The sequence below is a fragment of the Nomascus leucogenys genome, chromosome 9 (genome assembly GCF_006542625.1).
Source record: "Nomascus leucogenys isolate Asia chromosome 9, Asia_NLE_v1, whole genome shotgun sequence".
Lineage (NCBI taxonomy): Eukaryota > Metazoa > Chordata > Mammalia > Primates > Hylobatidae > Nomascus > Nomascus leucogenys.
Window position 1 is genome coordinate 63,390,985 of NC_044389.1, and position 20,226 is coordinate 63,411,210.

Below are 20,226 nucleotides of genomic sequence, written 5' to 3' on the forward strand. Positions count from 1 at the left end.
TATGTAGAGAATGTGAATATTATTTGGAATAAAGATTTACTTTCACACTTTGTTAATATGATATTTGTGATAACAGTCTTTGTAAGTCTTAACATGTTCCAAATCAAATTTAATAGAAAAGACAAATATTCATGCTAAAACTGTAGTAAGTGACTGACTTACAGAAAAATAATCAGAAATAGTGTGATAAAAAATTTAGAGCAGCAGAAAAATATGTATATAAGGAGATCTATTCTACCAATATTTTCTCAATAAAAAAGCTGGAGTTTTTCTCACTATCAGGTCTCACTGCATACTGAAAATATCGCATTCAGGCAAAACCCTCAATGTAGTTCAGAGAGAGAAAAAAATCATACCATGTTTAGTTAATAGAATAGAATTAAACCTGACTTAAAATAAGGGAAAATTTCTTGTAGGAAGTAGGCTGACAGAGGTTTTAAAAGGGTGGGGATGGAAATATGGGCAGAGACTAGACTTTGGACAGCTTTAGTAATCACAGCAGAAAAGTCTGAATGAATATGTGAGCAATTACAAATGTATTTTCTCAGAAATATCAGTGGAAAAGTTATAGCAATTAAATATTTAAATGAAGCCAAGACTAGGACATAATTTAATCTCCAGAAATGTTGCAATAGGAATGGTAGAATTGCAGAGGATGCTTTAATAAAGATGTGCATCTTGAGAGCATTTCACGTATGTGATAGAGACTAAGGAAAATCTTAGAGGTAAAGATGTGGTAATTGAAGAAAAAACTAGTTAGAAATTAGAGAGGTAAAATGGATTATTTTGGGACAATAATTTCCCATTTCTTTCCAGACTACTCTGAGGTATTTACATAGCAGATCAATCTGTTTTATTTCCTTCCTTGGTGTCTATGATATAGTTATCTTACAGTTTTTCTGCTTTCTTCTGACTTTTTAACTCAATCTCTTTCTTGGGCTGATCATCTTATACCTCCAGTTGACCTGTATCTCTTCTACTATATGCATTTTCCCTTAGTGAATCATCAAAACCCGTGAGCTTACTGACCATGTTTCCTGCTACAAAAACAGAAACCTAGATCTTCTTTTTTCATCTATTAATTATGTTTTTTCACTTAGTCATTAAACAAATAGTGGTAAGTGGCTCTATATGAGGCATTGTACTAACTGCTTGGGATACAATGGGTGGCAAGTGCTTATGGAGTTTACAGTTGTTTGGGGCAGAAAATGAATAAACAAATAATCGTTATTTGTATAGAAATAAAAGCAAAAATGCGATGTGACAGGTGCTATGGAGGAAAAACACAAAAAGCTCTGATTGTGTGTAAGTGGGTAGAGGATGATATAATCAGATTTTCAGACAGAAAACATCAGTGTGTCTTTAGTATAGGAAATAAATTGCAGAAAGGATAAAGCAGATGCACTGCAAAATCAGATGAAAAGAAGAGAAATGATTTGAGAGCTATTTAGAAGGCAAACTTGGCAGGATGCTGTGATAGGATATAGTTAAGGAAGGGATAGAAAGAAAGAGGGTGGTCTTTGGAGATAGATAGATGGTATGGCCACTCTGAGATGGAGTGCACTAAAAGATCAGAAGTAGGGCACAGAGATCATGTGTTTGATTTTGAACGTACTGAATTTGATTTGTTTTTGACAAAAGAATATGTTCAGATGTTAAGAAGCTGGAGAAAAAGATCTGAACTCTACTCCAAAGTTTACCTCCATATTGCTATCCCTCAAATGCTCAACATTTACTCTATTACTAAGTTATTTTTTTTTCCTTTTCCACTTACCAGATCTCACATCCATTTGGTCACCAACCCTGGTCAATTTTACTTGGTAAATAATTCTCAAATAAATGTGGGAGAGGAGGCAATGAAGCCAAAGAGATGGGCAACAGCCAGGACTAAGGGCTCTGTTGCTGTGCTCAGTAGCATGGACAGTGCTACTGAGGTGAAGGTGATGAATGTCCTTAAAATAATGTATAAAAATGGTTAATGTGATCAGACATGCAACTTAATAGTACACTGGCAGCAGTATACGGGGATAAGTGTGTCTCCATAGAGATGGGGAATGAGATGTAAGACAGGGAGGTCAACTGAGAGGCCATTGTAACAGTTCAGGCAATACATAATAGATATATAATAGAAGCCTGGGATAAATAAATGACAGAATGAATGGGAAGAGAAAGATAGATTGAGTGATTGATTAGGAGATAAAATCTGCAAACCATGTGCTTGTTTTTATGTAAGAAATAGTGATTTGTAGGATTCAGGAGAGTGAGCAGCTGATAATAATTTTAATAATGGAAAGACATATAATCCTGGCTTTGGAGGATTTAGTATAGTTCAGTGATTAAAAAACAGATTTTCGAGATAGACAGTAACTAGACTGAAGTTCCAGACTCACTGCCTACCAAGTATTGTGGATTGCAAAAGGACATTACTGTATTTTCTAAGCCACAATTTCCTTGTCTATAAGGTGGGAATTAAAAGAGTACCCTCATCTTAAGATTTATTACTGAAAATATAGATTAAACATTCATCACACTGTATGATACATGACAACTATTTAATATGTAATAAATTTATAATAAAGGAGTGTTATAACTGCTAAAGCTATAACTGTGAATAAAATAGATATAGAAAATATGCAATACTTTTGCTGCTAGTCTTTAAGGAAAACATTGATTGGATTTGAATTTCTCTTTAGAAAAGATAGTTGAAACAGTTCTTTGAGACAATCAGTTGCTTATATATTTTGTTAGAGATGTAAAGATTGTTGACCAATGTAAGATATTGTAGCCATCAGAATATTTTTTAAAGAAACACTATATATTTTTTTAGTGTTGTAGGAACCACTATCCATTTTAACTTACACTCTGTGCAAACCACTTTACTATTTGTCAAAAACAAAGATGTATAGAACTTGGGTCCTCTCTATAGTGTTTCTAATATAATAGGATTATGTAACTTTCTAGTGAACAAGCAGCTGGGGGAGGAGATAGTTATTTTTTAAATGCTGATTTGTTGAGTGAAAAAAAGATGAAAATAGAACATTTCCTTTCTAATCAAAGACTCATGAAGATTATAATGAGAGGTCACTTGCTGTTCTGGGTGGGAAAAGTGAGACCCATTGACACTTATTTTCCCACTGAATGTTGACTATATAAACAGTCACATGGATGACTAGTTTTGGCTTTGAAATATGCATTATTGAAGCTAGTAAAAAAACATTGCCTACAGCTTTTCCTTCAGAGTCATTCAAAGAAACCACTGTACCTGGGTCAGGAAAACCTATAAATTAGGTGGTTCCTAATATACCCATTTCCTGTGTTGAAATCTCTATGAAACATAAGATTGCGTTGTATATGACCAATAACATTGTGCTGACATGATCTTTTCCCTCCTTGCTGTTTTCCAACTTTTATAAAATGTTCCCTTTCAAGAAAATGAAGGTATTATACAGATGTTTATTTCTTTTTTGATAGAATTCATGCTTGTCTACTAATAAGCCCTTATGGAAATTATATGACTCACACAATCTTACCCTCATTTTAAATAAATTACATCAACGTTTGGGGGAAAATGTATATCAACATTTATTTCACTAGAAAAACTATAGCTGGATAGATCTGTAATTTCCTTATTTCCTGGATAAAAATTTGATACAGAGGCAGTGAGAAGTGCAGGAAAGAGTGAAGGTTATGGAGTCATCTTATCTGAGTTTGAATCTTGGATTTTCTACTTATCACAAGCTAAAGACACATTTCTCAACTCAACACAGCCTGAGTTTCCCCACCCAAAGTATGGGGATAATAATTTTCACACTGCTGAGATATTTATAGAATAAAATATATAATGTGTAAAGCACATCTAAGCCTAAAACTTGGTAGGTGGTTTTTTTTCTTTTCTTTTCTGAGACAGTGCCTTGCTCTGTTGCCCAGGTTGGAGTGCAGTGGTACCATCATGGCTCACCGCAGCTAAGATCTCCTGGGCTCAAGTATCCTCCCACCTCAGCCTCCTGAAAAGCTAAAACTACCAGCATGTGTCACCACACTCAGCTAGTTTTTTATTATTTGTAGAGACAGGGTTTCCCTATTTTGCCCAGGCTAGTCTTGAACACCTGGGTTCAAGTTATCCTCTTGCCTGGGCTCCCAAAGTGTGAGCTACTGCATTATAGATGTTTAATAAAGCGTAAATACCATGTGTTGTGTTAGATCAGGTTCCCTAAAAGCAGATCCTAGGGTGCCAATTTTAGTGCGAGCGATTTATTGAGAAATTCTCTTACCTAAAACCTGTTATGGCATGATGGAAGCATGATACTATAGAGGAAGAAGCTAGGCAGAGATGTGGTTTCAGTTGAAATCTAGTCTCAGTCTGATCTCATAGAGACCTCTGGAGTATGAGAGATTGTTCTGCCTGCAGCAAGGGGAGTTTGCTTGTATACATTTCCTTCCCCATTCCTCTCTCCATCGATTAATCATCAGCTGCCACAGAGGTGGGAGATGGAGAAGTGGCTCCTGTCAGCTAAGGACAGTCCTTTTGAGGAGGGTGCAGGTGGGAACCATTAGCTTTTAACACCTGCAGTTCTGGAGCTGGGTACATCTGCCTGGGAAATGAGATCTAAGAAGGACACTACCAACATCCACTGCAGTGCTCTAGAACTACAGATGCTAAAGCTTAGTTCTAGCCATTTTAGGAAAAAAAAAGTATGTCATTGTTTCAATAATTTAATCTTATGTAAGCAAAATGTAATTTTATTTAGGTATTTAAAGTTATCAATCATTTTATATGAAAATTTAATGACATCTTTAGTGTTACATACCTGACATGAGACATAGTCATTTGAATTAAAATAAAATGTATTTGGTCATTTACAAATGACCAAAAGCCCAAATATGATTTGGTGTCCAAAAATTTTACATATGTAAAAAGCTGTCGCAGTTGAATCATGTCTGCTAGTACATGTCCCATATATAATTCATGCTGTGATTTTCGAACTGGCAGAGTCAAGACAGCCAATTATACTTCATTAAGACAATTAAAAAATGATAATATGATTATAATTTCAGCAATAGCTAACATATATTAAAAGCTTGCCAAGTACTGGGCATTTTTCATAAGTGCTTTATATCCTTGAACTCTTAATATTTACTACATATATGAAATAGGCATTATTTTTATATCCACTTTATAGATGAGAATTTTGAGGCACGAAGAGGTTGAACGTCTTATCCAGGTTTATATAACTGGTTAGTGAGTGACTTAAATTCAAATCTAGACAGTCTGGCTCCAGAGTCTGATTCTTAACCACTATGCAAATGAACAAAATTGCCCTTCAGAGAGCATATTACTTATGACAGTGGGGTGTTAGCTCAGAAGTAGCAGATAAAACTGATGTTAATAACAACAGTAGATACATTAGTAGCTTGTATTGCATGACTGTCACTGCTCTAAGCACTTCATATGTTAACTCAATTACTCCTGATTTATATCTTTATTTCTAGGTGACAAAACGAGCCACAGAGAGGTTAACTATTTTGCCCAATGTTCATGGTAAAACTCATGTTTAAACTCAAGCAATCTGGGTCCAGATTCTGGGCTCATTAACCATTGAGCCCCCAAAGAGAGACACTCATCCATGGAAAACATGAATATTACTTCCATGTGATTAATTAAATATGAAAATATGGGAAAATATCTTTATACCTTCTGGGAATAATTTATTTAACAAAATGCTAAAATCACAAACCATTAAAATTTAGTAAATCTGATTTCAATAAAACTAAAATCCTTTATTGACAAAAGATAATTAGCAATGTTTAAAGACAGGCCACATATATATGTAATACATAAAGCTGACAAAGCATTTGTATCAATAACTTAAAAAGAATTTTTACTAGTTAAAAAAATCCAATCAACAACTGAACAGATTGTAAACAGGCAATTCAGGGATGAGGAAGCCAAATAGTTCAATCAATAAGAAAAGACACTCAACTGTACTAATCTGATTGCTAATCAGAGACAAGAGAATTAAAATGAGCTATATTTCATACCCACTAGGTCGACAAAAATTTTAAAAGACCAGTTACTTCAAATGAGAGAAACTCTCACTCATATAAGCAAGGAGATAATTACAAGTCTGTAATTATCATGTAATTGTGATTGTAGCATTGCTCATAATAGCAGCATAACCTAAATGTTCATAAACATAAGAACAGGTTGTTGTCCATTCTTACAATGGGATATTATACAGGAATTAATGCAAAAAATATAGACATTCTTTAGATCAACATAGGATCATCTCAAAGACATCATGTTTAGTTAAAAGGAAAAAAGGCATGTTTCGGAATGATGTGTACAGAATGACTCTCAGTCACTGATGAATTCGTTCCTTCTTGTGTCTCAGTTTCCTTATCTGTAAATTGGATTACTAACTGTATTTAATAGAAAGTGTGTGAGGATTAAATGAATTTATACAGGTAAAAGTATTTGAAACACTATTTAGAACACAGAATGAGCTAGGCACAGTGGCTCATGCCTGTAATCCCAGCACTTTGGAAGGCTGAGATGGGCAGATCGTGAGGTCAGGAGTTCGAGGCCAGCCTGACCAACATAGTGAAACCCTGTCTCTACTAAAAATACAAAAAAATAGCCAGGTGTGGTGGCAGGTGCCTGTAACTCAGCTACGTGGGAGGCTGAGGCAGGAGAATTGTTTGAATCTGGGAGGCGGAGGTTGCAGTGAGTCGAGATCGAGCCACTGCACTTCAGCCTGGGTGACAGAGTTGAGACTCTGTCTCAGAAAACAAAACAAAACAAAACAAAACAAAACAAAACAAAACCATGCACACAGCATGCTTAATAACTTAATATTTAAAATGTTTATATAAACTTCAAAAACTGACAATAATTAATCATTTTTATGGACATACTCATGTTCTAATCATATAAAAACTGTATAGTACACACTGAGGAATAATATACCTTAACTTGAGGAAAATGGTTCCATTGTGCTAGGTAGGAGGAAGTTGGAAAAGAAAGGAGGGAGAAGAGTAGGATTGAAGAATAGACTTTTACATAATGCTTTGTTTCTTTAAAATTTATGATTCCAATATGGGAGAATGTTAAGATTTGAGCAAGTTGCTTAGCAGGATGTTGGCTACCTGAGTATTAGGTATAATAGTTATGTTAATAAATATTTGTTATATTAATCTTTCTTAATTTACTTTTGTTTGAAATATAGTCATACATGGAAGCAAGAAACAGATTATGATACTTTAGGAAAATTTTAAAATGAACAATTATTGGTGAATTTCTTATATCTAGTAACTTGTTTACAAAGAAACAAACAAAAATCATGCAGCGAAGAGGTCGAACTTTGACGTGGCACCTCACGATTCTTTCTTCTCTGGAAATGGAATGCAAATCCAGGACAGGTGCCCTAGAGGCCATGGATGTCCTCGCTAATCCCTAACCCTCTCCACCTAGGTGATCAATTACTGGTGAGCCAATAGCATTCCCTCTGTTGGAAAGGAACTTTAGAAATGGAGAGGCACAGAGCCAAGGAATCACTGAGGCTAATCTTTTAAAATATGTGATCATAATCTCCTGCTACTGAGGTCCCTAATTTACCCGTGTATCTGTCCCTTTGTTTGGAAGGGCCTTCAATAGGGTCTTTGAATTTGGGAGATACTGCAGGACCATTTCAATAAATCCTCCATTTTGCTTAGAGTTCAATTTGTGGTTTACAGCAAAGAGAACATTAACTACAACCTTAAAATCAGTATAGCTTATTTTTAACAAAGAGAGAATAATCATTTAGTAGAATCCTTTTGTGGGAAAAGATTTTTACTAATTCCATCCAGAAGAAACTTTCAAAAACATTGGCAAACTGGAGTCTATGGATTCACACTCTGTGTGCAACTAAGAAAGCTATTAATTCTTTTAAACTCAATTTTATGTACCTTTTTCACATATTAAAATATTAATTGAGTTATTAAAATTGCTACAAATCTTGCAGAAACAATGCAAAATGGGGAAGGTGCAATAAAATGTAAAATTAGTGAATTTGCTGATTGCAGTGATGTACATAAGGGTTTTTACCTTTTAAAACATTTGTGTTACTGAAATTATAAAAGCTGCTATTGTACATAACTGAGGAAGCATTTACAGATTGTTTTGGATTTGTATATGTGCAATAAAGGACAAATATATCCATGAGACTACTTGACCCTTGATGCAAAATGATAGTAATATTTCTTTCTTCAGATCTATAAATTGTAAGAAAAAACTTCTGGCTGCCTAGGCTTAACAAGTACAATGGCTTTCATATTACAAATGATACAAAACAAGCAAAAGAAAAAATAATTTACTATGTGAAACATATCATTAGAAATGGATAAATTAAATGGCTATTCTGTCAAACAGTTTTACTTCTCAAAGTTAAAAGAGGGCCTCATAAGAAAGTTTTTAATAAAAATCAGTTGTCAGGAAAGATGTTGAGTGTGCTGTAATAAATAACAGAGGTAATCTTCAGAGCATTAAAAGGGATATAACCATGATTACTCCGTAAAATTATGGCTCAATCTATTTTGCAAAGCGTGATGGTGAATTTGGCAGAAAACACTGAAGTAATGTGTAACAGTTGTAATTTAGTTGTTTTGCTATTAGGAGAAAATTATGTTGCATAATATTTGAAACATCTTTTCTTCTGATTTTCCAGTTGAATATAATTTAATACTTTAAGACTTAGTTTGGTGTCTATAGCACAGTTTGGATCAGAAACAGAAATTTAGCAATCATGTTGACTTCTCTTTTTCTCCTTAACTCTAAGATGTGGTGAAATAATTCAATGCTCTTTACAACCTAACTTTTGAAACAATATTATGTTTATTTAGATGCTATAGCTAAAAAGGGAACACAATTGAGCCTTCCCATTCCTTTTTCCCAGTATTTTGTCCGGGAGAAGAATGTATTTTACAGCTGGGTCTTCACAGGGTTGTGGCTGTGCATATATTGGCAGGTGCTATTCTTTGGACCAAATGTAGGTGTCTGACTCCATTGCTGATCTCCATTTACTCATTCTTAGCAGAGGGAAAGATCTAAATCTGAACCAACTGTCTTCATTGCAGTTAAGATAGCAAGAATACCTGTTTGAATTGGCATGGTGGGTGACTTTTTATAAATATGTACTCTGCTTCAGTTTTTGAGATATGGGAGGAAAGTCTCAGAAGAATCAATTTAACTGACATTCTTTCTCTAGGGATTGCTACTCCTCTTCATATCTGATCAGTATACGGCTTTTGCAGTGTTAACTGTTGCAATGATAATTAAGGTAGTTGTCTTTTATTGAATGCTAGCTTTGTGTTGGCATTTGTAACTTGTCATATCTATTGGCATAAAGTTATTTATAGTATCCCCTTATCATTTTAGTGTCTGTGAGATCTATGGTGATATCCACACTCTCCAGATATTGGTCTTCTCTTTTTTCCTGAGCAGGCTGGCTAGAGATTTTATCCATCTTCTCCAAGAGCCAGCTATTGGCTTCATTGATTTTTGTCTATTGATTTTGTGTTGTTCATTTTGTTGATGTCTGATGTTTGTTATTTCTTTTACTCTGCTTACTTTGGTTTTTGCTTTTCTTTTTCTAGTTTTTTAGATAAAAGTTTGGGTCATCGATTTGAGACTTTTCTTCTTTTCTAACATAGATGTTTCAGTGCTATACATTTCCCTCTAAGCACCACTTTTGCACCATCAGATATTTTGATAGGTCATGTTTTCATTTTCATGCAGTCCAAATTTTCTAATCTCCCTTTTAGTTTATTTTTAATCATGAGTTATCCAAAAGTTGTTTTTTAGTTGCCAAATGTTTGGGATTTTCTAGCTTCTTAAATTTTCCTAGCTTTTCTGAGATTGTTCAGTCTATTAATTTTAAATGCTCATTCCTTTTCTTCCTTTCCGGTTAAGATCTTATTATTTACATATGCTAGGTGTATTAGTCTATTTTCACACTGCTATAAAGAAATATCCAAGACTGGGTAATTTATAAAGGAAATAAGCTTAATTGACACACAGTTCCACATGGCTCAGGTAGGCCCCAGGAAACTGACAACCATGGCAGAAGTGGCAGCAGTCACCTTCTTCACAAGGTGGCAGGAAAGACAGAGAGATCGAAGGTGAAACTTTTCAAACACTTATAAAACCATCAGATCTCATGAGAACTCACTCACTATTATGAGAACAGAATGGGGGAAACTGCCCCCACGATTCAATTACCTCATGCCAGGGTCCTTCCTCAACACCTGGGGATTACAATTCAAGATGAAATTTGGGTGGGGACACAAAGCCAAACCGTATCACTAGGATTGGGCTGAATAGGCATATCATTAGTTTTTTATTTTTCTTTTCTCCTTGCCCTTTCTAGAACATACCTCATGTTAAAAGCACGAATAATCTTGCTTTATATGTCATTTTCATTTTAAAATATCATATACCATTTTATTTTTTTAATCTTAGTATCACATTCTTAGGTGATCCCTGAGAAAACTAGAATTGTTGTTTTGTTTTGTTTTGCTTTGCTTGTTTTAAAATTTTATTCTATTCCCTGAATTACTTCTATGTCTACCAGGATGAATTTTTCTTTCTGTATGTATTTGTGTCTATCACATCACAAGATTTTTCTCAAATGTATAGTGATTCTTGGTTGTTCATTAACATTTAAGAATAACACGGCACAAAAGCTGACTGTTACCTCTGTGAATCTAGTTAGGGTCAACTAGTTAGTAATCACTGATAGGTTTTGCATTAATCTATGACTGGAGAGAGAGCTTTCCATTAGTCAGAGGCCCTCTCAAATATGGAAGGCCTTGCTTTTTGGCACCAAGTCCCAAGCTATGTGCTCTAATTCTCCCCAGGGACTTAGTTCCATTTCTTTGGTTATTAGTCACCAATCCTTTGCCTGGGTGTTTGAGGGGAATGACTCTCTGGCTATGGATAATTCTTTTCATATGGGTAGAGGGTATTTTCAACTGAGCTCCTTGTTTTAGCCCTACTTAACCCGTCTTACCTTCCATATCTCTGGAATTCCTGAGTCCTGAACCTCTCTAGGGCTCTGCCAAGATTGGTTTCCTTCTTGTATGCAGCCTCCTCCCTCCCAAAGATAGCATAGATATATTTCCCCCTCCCAAAGATAGCACAGATATATTTCTATTTCAAATTCACAATTACATATTCTCATGTTATCTTCTAAAAGTTTTATTGTTTTAGTGTTTACATTTAGATGTATATTTCACCAGCAATTACCATTCTTCCTCCTTTCGTTCTTCCACAAAGTAAGCCCAGTTATGCCTGCTTCCCTTTTATTAATGATGTTCAACACTGGCTTGTCCAAAATTTGTATGTATCTGTTGCTTTGCAATAGATGGTCTTTGATAGGCCAGTTCTACAGTGACTTGTTGATATAAATGCTCTGCATCTTATTGGATTGGAGTAAAGAGTAATAAGATAAAATGATATCTCATTTAGTTGAGAATTAATATGCTGGAATGAATATACAATTTAACAAGTTGCTGTTGCTTGAAGGTTTTCTGTGGACTTAAGAAATGAAAGTGTCTTTGAAAGAATGCTGCATACCACTTTGACATCTGCAATCCAGTATGAAATATTTATTAAGTGATCAAGCTAAGGAAATTATGGACATATTTTCTGGTGTGTTTTCTGAGGTGGTGAAGTTCTCCAAAATACTTGGAAAAAATATTTGAGGAGGAGGAACATCCAGTTCCAAAATACTTTCTCCTTTGGGGAGAGTGGATTTGGCAGTGCATACAATACATAGCACTCTTATATCTGACCCCTGGTGAAGGTTCCCATCATACCTATTAGTCTTTGTGAGACTCTCTTGAATGAAACAGAATTGACCAAATGAAAGATCTTATTTTCTATAATTATCTTTTTGGAGTCCGAAGAGGGAAAGAGGGATTGTAGAAGGAGGGAGAGAGGAAGGAAGGGAAGGAGGAAAGCGGAGAGGGACAGATACATGTTTGACACCAATTTCATTATGAACCGTAGCATCTTAGAAACGAAAAGGAGCAGAGTTTATCTCATTCAGCCTCTGTCTCATTATAGGAATCCTCCTTTGAGCTTCTCTGACAGATGGCTATGCAGTCTTTGCTTAAATAATTTAAATATTTTCATTGATAGGCAGCTCATTCCTTTGTAGGTTGTTATTTGCATTTCAGCAAGTTCTAATTATTAGACTGCAATGGGCAAAACCTGCCTTCTTTTAGTTATTGGTCTTTTGGAGTAATATAGAATAATACTGCTGCCCCACTGTGATTTTTTAAGATAGCTTTCACATTTTCTTTTAAATATTTAGAGGCTTTTAAGGTTAAAATTTAAAATTTCTTTAATCACTCTTTATTTAAGCTCTTGGCATTCTGATTTTTTTTTTTCTGAATACTCCCTATACAGCGTCTCTTTAGAAACTTCTTTTTAAAATTGAGGTTTAGCAAACATATAAAAGCATGCAGCTGTTAAATGCGCAGGTCCATAAATTACTACAAAATGAACAAACCATTTGATCACTACCCAGAATAAGAAAAAGAACATTACTGATACCAAATAAGCCTTACGTTTGCCCATTTAGTCACAACTCTCCTATTCTCAATGATAATCCTTATTCTGATTTCTAATACCATAGAACAATTTTGTCATTTTTAAATGTTATATAAATTGAACCATATTTTCTGACTTTTTAAACTAAATATTTTGTTTATGAGAACCATCCATGTTGTTGTGTGTAGTTGTGTTATGTACTATTTTATTTCTGTGGTTTTCCATTTTATGATACACAATTATTTTTGTTTTACTTTTTATGGACAATGGATTGTCTACAATTTTTGACTGCTATAAATAATGGGGTTATGCTTATACATATCTCTGTGTGCATATATGTATATTGGTTTCTATTGGTTATATACCTACAAGTAAAATTGCTAGGTTATAGGACCTATGTATGTTCAGTTTTGTTTACTAGATAATGCCAAATATTTTCCAAAGTGATTGGGCTGGTATAAATTCGGAGCAACTGTGGATGAGAGTCCCTATTGCTTCATGGTCTTGCTAACATTTAGTATTTTAATTTCTGATTTTTAATATTCTAGTAAGTATATAGTATTATATCATTGTAGTTTAAATTTGCATTTATATGATTGTTAATGAGGGTCATCCATATGTTTATTGGTCATTTTAATATCCTTTTCTGAGAAGTGTCTATTCACATTTCTTATCTATTTTTCTACTGTGTCTTTTGTCTTTTTCTTATGTAGGCAATTTGTACATATTCTGGATAAAAATTATTTGTTGTTTATATGTGCTGTGAATATATTCTCCCTCTCTGTGGCTTACCTTTTTGCATTCTTAATGAAAGTTCCAAATATTAATGTGGTCCAATTTATTAATCTTTTCCTTTATGGCTAGAGATGTTTCTAAGCTGTTTAAGATATCTTTGCTATCTCAAAGTTACAATTATATATTCCTATGTTATAGTCTAGAAGTTTTATTGTTTTTATGTTTACATTTAGATGTATATTTTACCCACAATTACTTCTTTTTTTTTTTTTTAAGATATTGTTCTGTCACCCAGGCTGGAGTGCAGTTTGCAATCTCGGCTGACTACAACCTCCTGCTTCCAGGTTCAGGCAATTCTCCTGCCTCAGCCTCTTGAGTAGCTGAGATTGCAGGCATGTGCCACCACTTCTGGCTAATTTTTGTATTTTTAGTGGATACTGGGTTTCGCCATGTTGGCCATGGTTATCTTGAACTCCTGGCCTCAAGTGATCTGCCTGCCTCGGCCACCCAAAGTGCTGGGATTATAGGCGTGAGACACCGTACCCATCATGCAATTACTATTTTGCATATAGTGTGAAGTTACATTGAGATACCCATTGCACATCCTAGCAAAGCTGTCAAGCAGGCATAAATATAAAAATCTGGATTTCAAAGTGCAGGTCTGGGTTGAAGTTAAAAGTTTAGAAGTTTTCAGTATACAAATGCCACTATGAGATTAGATGTTATGCTAAAGAGTTTAGCATAGATAAACAAGAAGCCTGAGGACAGAGCCTAGGACACTCCAACGTATCATCCCCAAATAGACTTAGTTCTGTGCTACAGGCTAATGTACAAAACAGTGCACTAGTATGGAACACAGTGTGCTATAGATTCCTATTACCTGGATACTACTTTTAGAAATGTACCTACAATTGTATTGATTTAACATTGGCTTGTGCCAGTCATGTCACAATATAAACTTCAATGTTACAGCAAACCAAAATGTGAGATATTTAAATATGAATTGTTATTAAGCCATGCCCTTCATTAACCACTACTAGAATTGATTAGTTTGAATATCAAAACAGCAATTAATATGTTTTCTTGAGCATTTTATGGTGTTTTCATGTTATTCAGATTATTTGTTCAAGCCTATCAGGGTATTTTGGAATCCTAAATAATTAATCCAAAATGTTAGCTTTTTCTCCTTTATTCAGGCATTCAACATTGGCAGATATGATAAGAAAGTGACTAGTAGCAAATACCAGATACTATAGGATTATATCCTAAAATCTCTGACTGGTATGCTACAGCCTTCCTCCTCTAGCTGACATTGCTCCTAACTGCAAATCATGTTTAAGCAAAGCTATTCAGTTGCACCTAACACACTGTTTCCTCAGATTTTCAAGCAAAGAAATCATAAGAGAATACACCTTTCTCTGAATCCCCACTTCCTGTGATTTCGAGGTAGGGCACCTAATGCTAGAAACTTGACCACATTCTTAGAGTAAATCACTTCCAGTATAGAGTTATTTCACCTCTGTGAAAAGGAATACCCACAAGATGCTATGCGGCATGCCTAAATGTCATACTTTGGCCTCTAGCCACCTCCAACTTTGTAAAAGTAAAAGGTTTATGCAAAATAGCTTTTATTTGGCCAGATCCAAGGAGAAAGTCTTTAAGTATGCATTTATTTCAGTTGCAACATTTACAAAGTGCCTGTTTTATGCAGTGCACTGTTCTATATATCATTAAGACATACAATGAATTATGGATCTCTGTCCTCCCACCTTATATCTAATCTCTACGTCTATCCTTTACGCTGCTGTTGAATCCACAGCTCTATAATCATCTTCATTTTCTGCATAATTTGTTTATGAAATTACATCCTGTGATAGCACTCTTTCTTAAGACATCTCCATACGTTGTTGCAAGGTGCTTTTCTAACTCCTTATTAGCAGTGATGCTAGTTGGTCTTTACAGTTATGTGCCTAACATTCATATCCTGTGAACTATCTTTAATTCTCTACTGTTTTATGTAGGTTTGGCAATGACAGATAAGAATCCTCAGTCTTACAGAGGTAAAGTGATGTAGTTAGTGACCCAGTGGGTCTAGAAAATAGTTTTTAAAAATCTTCTGTCCTATTATTTTTTTTTTACTAGTCCACACAGTGTAACTTCAAAATTGCAGAGGTATTGAATTTAAGGACCCATATTAACAATGAGTACAAATTCAAAACTCTCTTAGGTTACCTCATGATTGCATTGTTACAAATTTCACATAAAATGAGGGCCTGCTTCTCCTGATCTTGTAGGATACTACTGTTACACCCACAGGGAATTTTTAAGGTCTGAAACTTGTGTTTAAGTTGTAAGGGATCATTTATTTTTGAAATATTTACAGTAATGCTTTTGTAAAGCATGCGACCAAATCATAATATGGGCCTTTAGCAATGATGCAAAGAAGGTTGTTGATTATCAATGGGAAACTTAGATGTTATATACTTGAAATTGAGATACAAAAACAAACAAAAAGCTGAAATTTATCAGATCTCAAAGGGAAAAATTAGTAATTCATGCACAATAAACAAGGAAAATATTTTTTAAAGTCAGGGTGTCCGAATGCCTCTGAGATTAGTTTAACATATATGATCTACACTTATAAATAGCAGATTACCAAAATCCAAGCTGACCTTGGCCACTGTATGAGGGTGATATTTTTGAAAGAATGAGTTAGACTGAAACAGTTTCTGCAATATATTAGGCGCAAATATGCTTTCTTTCCATGTTAGGCATGCAGAACTTTTTCCCACCTGTTGACTTTTCCTTAAACAAACATATCATCTGATATAACTAGTCCAAAGAAAATTTTCTCTTCCTCTACGTGAATGAACTCCCCTTTTACCCTTTTGCTAAATCCTGGAGTTCTGATGTAGTTCAGGATCTTATATTACATCCATGTCACTTTTTGGAATCACTTCAATGGTATAGTGCCTTGAATTATTTTCAAGCATTTAATCAGCTTCTGTTTAGGTCTGTTTTCTCTTTTGACAGTGTACGTTTATTTTCCAAATACAAATATAATACAGATTGGACTCCCTGTGCTGCTGTGAGCTTTTAAATTAAAAACAAGCTTTGTCTTACAGTCTTTAATAATTACAAAAAGTGGCAAAATTAAGAATGTTTCATCAGTTTGTACTGTAGCTATGATGACAATTATTGCATACTGTGGTTATTTGCTTTCTTCTCACTATTGAAAAGGTCAGTTTTTTTTGTTGTTGTTGTTTCATGGGAATAAACAACTCCTGAGGAATGGTTCTGTGTATCCAAAATACAAAGCAAGTTTCTGGGACATGAATTTAAACTTATTCTGTGGTAAAGATAGTAGGCTATAGAGTTAGAATTTTAAATTCATAGTTGAATTCTGATACTTACTAGTTGAACCACTTTGGAAAAAGCCTTTGCCCTTTCTGTGCCTTAGTTTCATCAGTTGTAGAAAGAGGGTAACTATTTTATCCACCTGATGGATTATAGAATGATTTAAATGAGATGGAATAAGTGATGTGCTTCATATGGTGTCTGTATTTATTGAATGCTTAACAAATATTAGTTGTTATTAAGACTCCTACATGAGAGTGTTAATTAAAGCTGCAACCTTTCCAGATGGTTAGAGAGAAGAATCAATAGGAAAAAACCTTAAAAGTTTTATAGCTTTTAGTTAGCAGATAATGAAATTGAGACTCAAAGAGGTGATAACTTATTATATACGAGACTCAAAGAGGTGATAACTTATTATATACATCTTCGTTATCTAAGATTAATTGGAGAAGTTTAGTTTTTAATCTCACTATTTTATCATGTGACATTATTTAAAGTAGAAAATTTGTGCTCCTATAACTTAGCTTTGCCTAAATTTTGAGTGAATCTGACTTAGATACTTCTTAAAATTTTTCATGTGATAAATTTTCCTTGACTACACATACCATATTTTGTGCATTTTGAGATGTAAGTCTTATGAATAAATAAATGCTGTTAGAGTTTGAGGGCAATATTTACTATTATTTCATTATGCCACACCTACCTTTGCAATTAGTTGAGAGAAAATTCTAAAATCAGATAGAATGAAAAAATAATATTAACTCTTAAACAGTTAAATCTATACTGGAATGATGGCTTAGAGTGAAAGCAAATGGTCTTGCCATTGTTGTATTTTTTCCCCTTTTCTGGACTTTGGAACAGTCAGACTAAAAGTTTGTTCTGTATAGTGGATAATACCTAGGGTCACCATGCCACCTCACACTCATGGCTATTGCTTGATTATTTCCATCCAGGTGAGATAAGCATGGATCACTTTCTCATTCATTTCCACAGGGAAGAATAAGGGACAGAACAATATGATTAAAAATTGCAGCACTATTCACAATAGCAAAGACATGTAATCAACCTAAATGTCAGTCAATGATAGACTGGATAAAGAAAATGTGGTATATATACACCATTGAATACTATGCATCCACAAAAAGAATGAAATTATGTCCTTTGTTGAAGGCCATTATTGTTAGAAAACTAATGCTGGAACAGAAAACCAAATACTGCATGTTCTCACTTGTAAGTGGGAGCTAAATGGTGAGAACACATGGATGCTTAGAGGGGAACAACACATACTGGGGTCTATCACAGAGTGGAGGGTAAGAAGAGTGAGAGGATCAGGAAAAATTAACTAATGGGTACTAGGCTAAATACCTGAGTGATGAAATAATCTGTATAACAAATGCCCATGACACAAATTTACCTATGTAATAAACCTGGACATGTACCCCTGAACTTAAAATAAAAGTAAAAACAAAATTCAACAGATTCCAAATAAATGTAAATGAAGAAAGACAGTTAAGAAACGCTAGATATGAGCTTTTTAATGCCAGGCTACTTGTCAAGAATGCTTGCAATCACTTCAGTTGTACAGGCTTATCCTCGTGGCTCTAACATAAGAAATAACATAATAAAATTAATTAAAAAAAGTATAAACATGGAAAGGAAGAGTCCAAAATATGTATAATGGAAAATGATGTAATTTTTTCCAAAGTTCAAGAGAACTAATTGAAAAATCATTAACGCTACTAAGAAAGTTCTGAAAGGAGACCAAATAATAGATCTCTGCCTTATACCAGAGAAGAATTCTAGCATAGAAATTAAATATAGAAATTAACCAATCATTAATATAGGTTGATGAGAAACAAGTCTGGTTGGTCCTGGTGGCTAATCTTTCTTTCCTTCCTTGGTTGCTTAGTAGAGAGCTGGCTCAACAAGTCTATTAGTTTAACAGAAGGGCAGCCTCTGGGGCCCAGAGGCTCCCACTTTCAAACAAGGCCATCCTGTGAGAAAAAGTCTGCTCCCATTGCAGATCACAAAGCTTCTCCTGCCCTTTGGCCTTATAAATACATGAGGCATTACCGACTCAAGGCCCTTCTCTGCTGGAACCTTGGCCATGTGCACACAGACCTGGGCACTGGGTGATGGAGGTGAAGAATGGGGATAGGGTGTGCTCTATTCTCTGCTTCTCAGTTTTCTCTTGATGCCCCCCATGCTGTATTTGCACTATGAGGTGCTGGCGGCGTGTGCCCATGACACCATACTCCCAAAAGTGTAAGCAAATATTTATATGCTTTTAGGATAAAGAAGATCTCTAAGCATGACACCAAACCCCAAAATGTCAAAAGCAAAGAATTATGGATTTGACTAAAGAAGACTTTGGCATGTTAAAAGTCCCTGTAAGCAAAATGAGAATATGAAAGGCCAAATGTGAAAACTATGTTAGCATATTTTATATATTAATTTTAAAAAGACATATTATAACATATTTCTTAACAGAAAAATGAACAGAAGGATGAATGGACGCGAAAATGCCCAAATGTCCAGCAATCACTTTATAAATACATGGTGCAAAATATATAAACTAAATTAAAACAATGATTAGGTACAATTTTTGCTTCACAATATAATATATATACATAAATATATGTACATATATGCCTACACATATATAGGTACACACACGCACAAACATGTGTGTACATTATAATAGCTATCATTGAGTGCTGAGAGTCAGAGGTGATCCCATGATCACATTGTACTATTAGTAGGAGCATTTTAGCAATATGTGACAATAGGTAGAATAATATGTATATCCTTTAGCCACTTATAAAAGTTGTTTCAAAGAAAATATTTATGATTGTGTTTAAGGACTTATGTATGAAAATATTTGTTCAGCACATTGTTTTTTAATTTAGAAAAAATTGATAGTGACCTCAATTCTAACAGCAATCAATTGCTCAAGTAATGCATTATTCATCTATATGATAGAATACTGTACAACTATTAATAAGGTTGAAAATACATAATGGCTTTAACATATTGTCAACATGTAATTCAAGAATAAAAAACTATCTCTCTCTTGGTATCTCCATTTAGGAAAGCAGGAAGAACAATCCCTAGAATTATTTCTGAGTGGTAGAATAATGGGGCCTTATTTGTTTTTCTGCATTCTCGCTCTTTAAAAAAAAACTAATGCAACATGTTACCTCATGTGGTGACAAAGTGTTCACTTAAAAAATACTTGAATATAAAATTACATAATAGACTAAAATTAAGAGATTTTAAACCCAGAATTTTTACTTGTTGAAACCATTATCCTTACCTTTAGGAGACTTCATTCATTCAGGAGCTTGGCCTAGGGAAGGGAGGACCCAAATCAAAAGAAAAACTTAAAGCCTGATAACAGAAACACTGTCTTAAAAGAACTCACATTTCAAAAGCTGGATTTCGGGGAGAGGAAATATCTTTTGACTGTCAAAAGCTAAATGCTTAAGGGACTCAGGGCATATATAGAAAATAATAAAGTAAGAGAAAACGCAAGCTGA

At 34.4% G+C, this 20,226-nt stretch overlaps 1 protein-coding gene across 2 annotated transcripts in view; it reads left to right on the top strand.

The window, feature by feature from the left end:
• The window catches only part of CFAP299 (cilia and flagella associated protein 299), a 659,626-nt gene that overhangs the window by 261,708 nt on the left and 377,692 nt on the right, over positions 1 to 20,226 (top strand). The window lies entirely within an intron of this gene.